This window comes from Phoca vitulina, unplaced genomic scaffold (assembly GCF_004348235.1).
Source record: "Phoca vitulina isolate PV1807 unplaced genomic scaffold, GSC_HSeal_1.0 scaffold74, whole genome shotgun sequence".
Taxonomy (NCBI): Eukaryota; Metazoa; Chordata; class Mammalia; order Carnivora; family Phocidae; genus Phoca; species Phoca vitulina.
The window spans coordinates 5,720,014-5,729,633 of NW_022589777.1; positions in this window are offsets into that span (position 1 = coordinate 5,720,014).

A 9,620-nucleotide genomic window follows, 5' to 3' on the forward strand; every position below is an offset into this window, starting at 1 on the left:
GTCAATATCCTGCTTGTGATAGTGTACTATAATTTTAAAAAATTACATAAATTGGATAGAGAGTACATGCTATCTGTTCATATTATCTTTTTTTTAATTAACATATAATGTATTATTTGTTTCAGGGGTACAGGTGATTGATCACTCTTACACAATTCACAGCGCTCACCATAGCACACACCCTCCCCAATGTCCATCATCCTGCCACCCCATCCCTCCCACCCCCCTCCACTCCAGCAACCCTCAGGTTGTTTCCTGAGATTAAGAGTTTCTTACGGTTTGTCTCCCTCTCTGGTTTCATCTTGGAAAAACGTTCCATGTTCATGGATTAGAAGAACAAATATTGTTAAAATGTCTATGCTACCTAGAGCAATCTACACATTTAACGCAATCTCTATCAAAATACCATCAACTTTTTTTCACAGAAATGGAACAAATAATCCTAAAATTTGAATGGAACCCAGAAAAGACCCCCGAATAGCCAGAGGGACGTTGAAAAAGAAAAGCAAAGCCAGTGGCATCATAATTCCAGACTTCAAACTCTATTACAAAGCTATAATTATCAAGACAGTATGGTACTAGCACAAAAACAGACACATAGATCAATGGAACAGAATAGAGAGCCCAGAAATGGACCCTCAACTCTATGGTCAACTAATCTTTGACAAAGCAGGAAAGAATGTCCAATGGAAAAAAGTCTCTTCAACAAATGGTGTTGGGAAAATTAGACAGCCACATACAGAAGAATGAAACTGGACCATTTCCTTACACCACACACAAAAATAGACTCAAAATGGATGAAAGACCTAAATGTGAGACAGGAATCCATCAAAATCCTAAAGGAGAACACAGGCAGCAATCTCTTCGACCTCAGCTGCAGCAACTTCTTCCTAGAAACATTGCCAAAGGCAAGGGAAGCAAGGGCAAAAATGAACCATTGGCACTTCATCAAGATAAAAAGGTTTTGCACAGCAAAGGAAACAGTCAACAAAACCAAAAGACAACCAACAGAATGGGAGAAGATATTCGCAAATGACATATCAAATAAAGGGCTAGCATTCAAAATCTATAAAGAACTTCTCAAACTCAACACCCAAAGAACAAATAATCCAATAAAGAAATAGGCAGAAGACATGAACAGACATTTCTGCAAAGAAGTCATATTATCTTTTTAAATTTAATTTAAATTCAATTAGCCAACATATCATTAGTTTCAGATGCAGTGTTCAATGATTCATCAGTTGCGTATAACACCCAGTGCTCATCACATTACGTGCCCTCCTTAATGCCCATTATAATTGCATGTGAATTTATATCTCAAAATTTAAAATCAAGGGTATTATGAATGGAACATAGGTAATCATCATTGAGATGATCTCATATGATCATCTCAATAGGTACAGCATTTGATAAAATTCAATACTGTGATAAAAATTCATAATAGTATGATAAAGCTCTTAGCAAACAAGGAATATCTTAAAAAAACTATAGCTAACATTGCACCTAATAGTGAAATATTAACCTTTTCCCATTGAGGTCAGGAACAAGACACATATTTTCACTATCATACTTCTACTCAACAGTATTTAATGGAACTTGAAGTTGTAGCCAGTTCAATAAAGGCAAGAAAAAGAAAATAAAAGCATAGAGATTAGAGGGGCGCCTGGGTGGCTCAGTCGCTAAGCATCTGCCTTCAGCTCAGGTCATGATCCCAGGGTCCTGGGATCAAGCCCTGCATTGGGCTCCTTGCTCTGCGGGAAGCCTGCTTCTCCCTCTCCCACTCCCCCTGCTTGTGTTCCCTCTCTCGCTGTGTCTCTGTCAAATAAATAAATAAAATCTTTTAAAAAAAAAAAAGCATAGCGATTAGAAAGGAAGAAGCAAACTCTACTACTTATAGATGTCAAGTTTCTGTACGTAGATAATCCAAAGTAATCTACAAACTAATAGAATTTATAAGTGAATTTTAGCAAAGTCACAGGGTACAGGTCAACAAGATCCATTGTATTTCTTTGTACTAGCAGCAAACAATTGGGAAAAATTTAAATCATTTATAATAACATCAAAAACATCAAAATCAAGAAATACGTCTAATGAAATATGAGCAAGAAGACTTCTATGTTGAAGACTGTAAAACATTGTTGAGAGAAATTAAAGACTTAAATAAATGGGGAATAGAGACATACACCATCATCATGGATTGGAAGATTCAAAAGAGTTAAGATGCGAGTTCTTCCTATATCTGTAGATTCAGTGCAATCTCAAGAAAAATTCCAGCAGGTTTTTGTTCATAGAAATTAATAATCTAACATTATTATGGAAATCTATAACATAGGCAAAAGACCTATGATAGCCAAGACAATCTTGAAGAAAAACAACAGAATTGGAGAATTTGTTACCAAATTGCAAGACTTTAAATATTTAAGACAGTATGGTTTTGGCCCAAGGATAAAGAAAAAGTCCAATGGAACAGAATGAAGACTCCAGAAACCAACCCACAAAATCATTTGATTTCTGACAAACATGCCATTATAATTTGGGGGGAGGGGAGTTTTTTGCAATTAAGAAAAAATGATGCTGAGTCAACTGTATATCTACATAGGGAAAAAATGAACCTTGACACCTACATCATACCATACACAAAAATCAATTCCAAGTGGATCAGAGACCTAAACATGGAAGGTAAAACAATAAAGCTTCAAGTAGGAAATATAACAGAATGTCTTTGTGTTCCCCTTTACGTACCCAATAGATCCTTAAAGCCTATGCTTGAATTGACATCTATATCTGGTAGGTGGGTAAATGTGGATTTGGCTGTGCTCCACATGCCCCCTCCCCCAAGTCTACTCCTTCCTGTGTCACCTACTCCCCGGGGGGCGGTGGGGGAAATGCCATAAAAATCACTAATCATAAACTGATAAATTGAATTTCATGAAAATTATAGTCTCTTTTCATTAAAAGATACCATTAAGAGTCAAAAGGCAAGCCACATCCTGGGAGAATATATTTTCTATACATATATCTAACAAAGAAATATCTAAAATATATAAAGAACTTTTACAAATCAATAGGAAAAAAGACAACCATTTTAGGGAAAAATGAGCAAAAGATTTGAATAGGCACATCACAAAAGAGTATATCCTAATGACTAATAAGCATAAAAGAAGATTGATATTATTACTCATCAGGGAAAGGCAAATTAAAACCATGAAATACAATTATACATGCATCAGAATGGCTAAAATTAAGTTAAAAACAGCAAATATTGACAAACAAGTCTTGTTTTTCAGCAAATATGGAGCAACTTGAACTCTCATATAATCGTTGGTGCAATCATAAATTTATTCCAAAGAATATGTTTGGCAGTATCTATTAAAGCTGAACATACATATATGTCATGATTCAGCAGTTCCACTCTTGGCTTAATATGGAATAAAAATGAGTGCTTATGTCTACCAGAAGACACAATAACAATATTCCTAGCAGCTTTAGTGATAGTAGTCAAAATCTGAAACAACCCTAATGGCTGTCAGTAGTAGAATGTGTATATGTACACATACGTACACATACATATTTATATATATAAAAATCTATATATAGAGTCACACAGTGGAATACTATACAGCAATGAAAAAGAATAAACTAGTGCCAAATATAGCTACATAGCTCAATCTTATATACGTAAGATTGAATGAAAGAAGGCAGACACAAAAGAGCACATATGGTATGATGCCATTTACACAAAACAGGACAGGCATACTAACCTTAATGACAGAAGTCAGAATAGTGGTTACCCAAGGGCTCAGATGCCCAGACGATGCTCTTTTCCAGAACAGATGGGCCCCAAGCCTGGGTGCAGCAGCGGGGGTGGGGGTGGGGGCAGCCTTCAGCTACAGCTCATACCCCACCTTCCCCAGACTTACACTGGGGTGGGACTTGGAGTGATGGGAAGGTTTTTAAGGGCCAGGGATGGATCTTTTCTAAATGTTATTACTTGTAAATAAAGTCTATTTTTCTCCCCACCCCCCAGAAAAAAAGAATAGTGGTTACCTTTGTGGTAGGGAATGACTAGGATGGTACATGAAGGAGTTTTCTGGTAATCTTGATCTGAGTGGCAGTTAACATGGATGATTCACTTCATAAACATTAAGCAGGACACTGAAGATTTGTATACTTGACTGATATGTTTTATACTTTAAAAAGTTACCCCCCAAAATGTCCCCCAAATATCTATCTTCCAATCCATTCCATAAAGTGACAGAGTGGAAAGTCCATGCTTACATCTTGCAGTGTGAACAGCAGTGAGAGTGTTTCCTGACAGGAAGGCAGAAGACTTTGTTAGGGTGGTCTTTCAGAGGTCAACAGAAACAGAAATGTCCTTGGAAAAGTTAGTAACAATATGGAGCAGATTTGCCAATTTTCTTTTTAAGAAAGAAAGGTAAACTTTTTATAGATAAGATTTATCTTTACTTTTCTCAGATAGAAAAAAAAAAAAACTTACTGCCTTTCCACCGGGACAAATCAAAGACCTTCCAGTAAACCAACAAACAGAGGCTATGTGACAGCCCACTGGTTTTAGTAGGTCAGCAGAAACTGACATTGTTTTTCTCTCACTCTTGGAAAGGTCAGACCATGAGATTATGAAAACAAGCCAGGCATAACATGGTAGGATTCCACCACTAACTTGTTAGTTGTGGCAGTTTTTACTTCACAATGTGAATTTGAATCGGAAGAAAATATCAAATGGCTAAAAGTCTTGTTTGTTGCCAAGAAGATGTCAGAGAAGAAAAGGCATCCTTTGGAAAAGGAAAGGGAAGAATGTTCTTTCCTTCTGTTAATATCATTTCTTGTGTTTAGAATTTGCAGAATGGGGGCGCCTGGGTGGCTCAGTCAGTTAAGTGGCTGCCTTTGGCTCAGGTCATGATCCCAGGGTCCTGGGATCGAGCCCCACATCGGGTTCCTGGCTCATCGGGAAGCCTGCTTCTCCCTCTGCCTGCCACTTCCCCTGCTTGTGCTCTCTCTCTAATAAATAAATAAAATATTTAAAAAAAAAAAAAAGAATTTGCAGAATGGCACTGTCTCTAAAAAAATCTGCAGGGTTTTTTGAACAACCCAAATTCTAAACAGTGTAGGGTGGGTAGCTTTGTGAGACATTACAAAGCAAATCTCAACAAATTGCTGTACCACTGTGAACTTCTATCAGTGTTACTCACTCGAGCAAGCGTTTATCAAACAAGTCCTTCCAGCCAGGCACTGTGTGTAAGGCATCAGGGAGGCAAAATGAAATTGTCCTTTTCTTCAAGATGCTAATGGTCCAGTAAGAGAGCCTAGTGGCTCTATGAAAATTGCTTTCGCTCTTCATACCAGCAGCAAAGAAGGAAGCAAGAACGGGGGGGAGAAGGCAGGACAAGATATTCTAGGTGTGGCGGGTGGTTGTATTTAACTTGAAATATTCTATTTTTAGCACCCTTAGTGATAAGTGTGGAAAAGAAATTTAAGATGAGTTTGGAAGGATTTTATGTAGTGGTTTCAGTTTTCAGAATAACCAAGCATGTGAGTTTCATATGCTGCCATTCAAGATTTTGGGGGCGGAAGGGTAGAGACTGAGTGTCAGCAGCTTTAGCCTTAGGCTAGGAAATTGCTTATTTGGGGCCAGGAATTAGATAAATTTGAAGAAATTAAAGAGATGTAACGAAATAAGGTAGAGTATGGGAAAACACATTTTGTGGAGTCAGGCTGGCTACCTTGAATCTTGGGCAGTCACTTAACCTCTTTTAAGCCTGGTTTCTGCTTCTATATTACATGAACCTAATTCTCACATTGCAGGATTTTTTCAAGGATTAAAAAGAGGACATGTGGAGCGCCTGGGTGGCTCAGTCAGTTAAGCATCTGCCTTCGGCTCAGGTCATGATCCCAGGGTCCTGGGATCAAGTCCCACATCGGGCTCCTTGCTCAGTGGGGAGCCTGCTTCTCTCTCTGCCTTTGCCCCTCCCCACCGCTTGTGCTCTCTCTCTCTCTTGCTCTCTTTCAAATAAACAAAATCTTCAAAAAATTAAAAAAAATTTTTTTTAAAGAGGACCTATAACCTGCACACACTAGACATGCAATGTATGACAGCTGAAATAATGACTGGCATTTGACAGGAGTCTCTGGTGGTAAGGCCCAGGATGTCTGGTTGTCTCTGTGGTGCACTCACGTGAAGATATAGAGAGTGCCTGTGCCCCATCCATCACATGCTGTGAGGCGCTGACCAGTCTCTGAGGATGGCTGTATGAAGGGGTTCATTCTGTCCTGAGCTGGCTGGGGGAGAGGCACTCAGCTGCCGCCTGGTGTGAGGGCTCTAAGAGGCCTTACCCAGGATCTGCTGATCTACATCAGGCTGTAAGGACCAGTAGTAAACCCAATTCCAAAATTCTTACGAGTGTGGGGGAGGCAGGGCGGACACCGTGTGTCAGTGGTAACATTTTTGTTTCTTTTTGAGTCCTATAGCCAGACACTAGAGCGATTCAGGGAACAGGGAGGCCAGGGGATTTTTGTGGCAATAAAGGGCTGTTTGTTAAAGGCCTGCTTGATCCTTCCTTGTTTTATTAGAGCTCAACACAACAGTTCTCTGTATTTTTCTTGGAATAAAACTGGCTTTAGCACTAGATGCAAGGAAATGTGCCCTCAAGCAGCAGAGGCTTTCTAAATATTAGTGACTTTAACTAGATTAAGTATTTCCATTTCCTATTCCTGTGACTTTATGAGGCTCAAGTTCCCAGAAAGGCTGCTTTTTCTTTCTTTCTTTCTTTTTTTAAACTATGACTCTTTCGGTTGGTTATGTTTTCGGTCATTCTGTTCTCATGATCTGAGTAAGCGCTAAAAACCTTCAAGATGCTTTTAAAGATTCTTCACGTAGAAATGTTTTGAGGTTTCCAGCAGAGTGAATGAGTTTGAAAGGGACTGCAGATTCAGATATCCTCAGATTCTTGGTAAAAAGTTTTGTCAGCATTTCCTTCCTCAAGCTGGGTGCTCAACTCACTGACCTCTTGCCTTCTTGGGTTTGGGCCATCTTTTTGTATAGTCTCAGCTATAAAAATATGCTAGGCCTTGCAACATTTCCCTCCTAAGAGGAATGAAAATGAACTATGCTGGATTCCCCTCTGTATGACTGAGGTCAGCGAGGCATTTTTACCTTAAAGCCCTCAGACACCAAATCAGAGGGATGGCATGCCCTGGCCTCATTTGAGCTCACGTGAGCTTCACACGGCCCAAGTGTGAGATTCACTTCAATCTTTGATGTCCTTTGACTGTTAGAGTTCATCTTTGCATCAGTTATTTTCTCCTGGCCACTTAAGAAGTGACTTCTGTGACTTTTGTGCTATATGTAAAACTGTCAACGTGGACTACTGCTGGGCCTAAAATCTGGGGGAAGGTGCACATTTCCAGCACGTCTGCTAACACATACTGAGCACTAGCAGTTTGGATTTGCTTCTTTCTCATTTTAAGCATTTGACACTTTTTAAATTTAATTTCTTTGAACTATTTCCATTCTAAAACTATAAGCTATAATTCTTCTTTTAGTATATCTCAGATCTCAACTTACAATATGTGGCATGGGAAGGTTTTAAAGTCATTGATCAGAAAAAGGCTCAAGAAGTTAGCAATTCTTTTAATAAAAACCGTAGGACTGACAGTGCCTGCTAGTGGGCCTTCAGATCTCCTGTCCCCCTCCCACTGTAATAATGCATTGGCTTAGCCATTTTTAGCTCAGTACATGATCACTGAAGTTAAAGACTACTTGCCATATTCCCTTGCAGCGACATGACAAAGTTGTGGCCAATGAAATGTGAGAAACTGCGCACAATTTCTGGGTCCTGTCTTCCTCTCCCTTTCTCCCCACGTCCTCCGTCCTGCTGCAGTGGATTATAAGATGCAAGGAGCGGCCTCAAGGGCTATGGAGCAGCAAGACACCTACCTGTACCTGAAAGTAGACACCTGCCAGTCCGGTGAGCAAAGCAGCTATGTCGGCTCAGACTTCTACGTGAGAGAGAAAATAAATTTGTCCTGTGTCAATCATTGTTAGTGTGAATTTTCTGTGATACACAAGCCAACTCTAATCCTAATACAGGGACAAACGTGAGTATTTACCTCACAAGAAGTCAATGTTTCCGATAGGAAAACATAGTCTCTAAGACACTAAGCAAAACTTAGGTATTTATGTTTTGTTAAAAAGAAAAAAGTGGCGGGAGGTGGCTCCAATGACTTTAGAAAATACTCTGCTTTATCTGAGGGCATCTAAAGCTGCTGACCTAAGTATGCTCAAATGAGTGGGGCTGGCTGTTTTCAAAAATGTGTGTGTCACACCAGACTCTAGATTTACTTCAGCTGCCGTAGAACCAAGGACTCCTGCTTGTGTGAGGACGTGCAGGGTTAGAGGTTCGGAGTTTTGCTTTGGAATCTGCTCCCGCTACCTCCAGCAGAGCACTGGGCTGACATCAGCACAATGCAAACAGGGCAGGGTGAACAATCCCAAACACTGACGTTTTAAAAGCCTCTTCAGTAATATTAACAATAGCAAACACTTAAATGTGCTTATTATATGCACTTCACATATATTAACCTAGTCAGTCCTTCTATAATCCTATGTGATGGGTCTACAATTATTCTCACTTTACCAACAAGAAACAGGCAGAGGGAAATTTAGTAAATTTCCCAAAGTCCCCCAGCTATTAAGTCAGAATTTACACAGATTTTTACCCTCAAAACATCCAGGCTCTTGACCACAAGCTAGTCTGTATCCCAGTTAAGTGTATTGAAACTTTATCACAGGATGTTCTAAATGCCTCCATTTATTAATCCATTAGCTACAACAGTCCTGTGAGGTAGGCATCATTATGCCATTTTACAGATGAAGACACTGAGGCACAGGCAGAGTATATAAGCCGTCCAAACTCAGATTTACACCTACACATGGCTGCAGGGTCCCCACTGTTCCCACTGTCTCATCAAGCAGCAGGGGCCTCACTCAGTGGTGGAAATGCTCTCAGAAGGGAAGAATGCTCTTCATCGAGGAATCTCATGCAAATTGTCCTCTGTGTATGTTCCTACCCCAGGCTCTCTTTCCTCACTTACCCCGTCTCATCTCCAGTCCTAACCACTCAGCATTTCTCTTGCGAGCTGCTTAGCTCATTGTCTCTTTTTTTAACGTCCTTAACTTCTACTCCAAGGAATTAACATTACTAGTGCATCCTCTTTTATCTTTGAGGTATAACTGACAACATTTAAAACTAAAGTATACGATGTGATAATTTGATATATATATTCTTTGTGAACGGATTCCTCCCAGAGTTATACACACATCCCTCACCTCACATATTTACCTTTTTGTCGGCGGTGGGGAAGAACATTTGAGTCCTATTCTCTTAGCAAATTTCGATTATATGAGACAGTGTTATCAACTACAGTCACCATGTTATACATTAGATCCTCAGACCTTATTCTTCTTGTAACTTAAACTTTGCACCTTTTTACCAACCTCTCCTTATTTCCTCAATCCATTTTGTTTCTATTATTTTTCTATTCTGTTTCTATTGGCTCCCCCTGCCCTCACTTTTTTTTTGGAATCCACATATAAGTGGAGA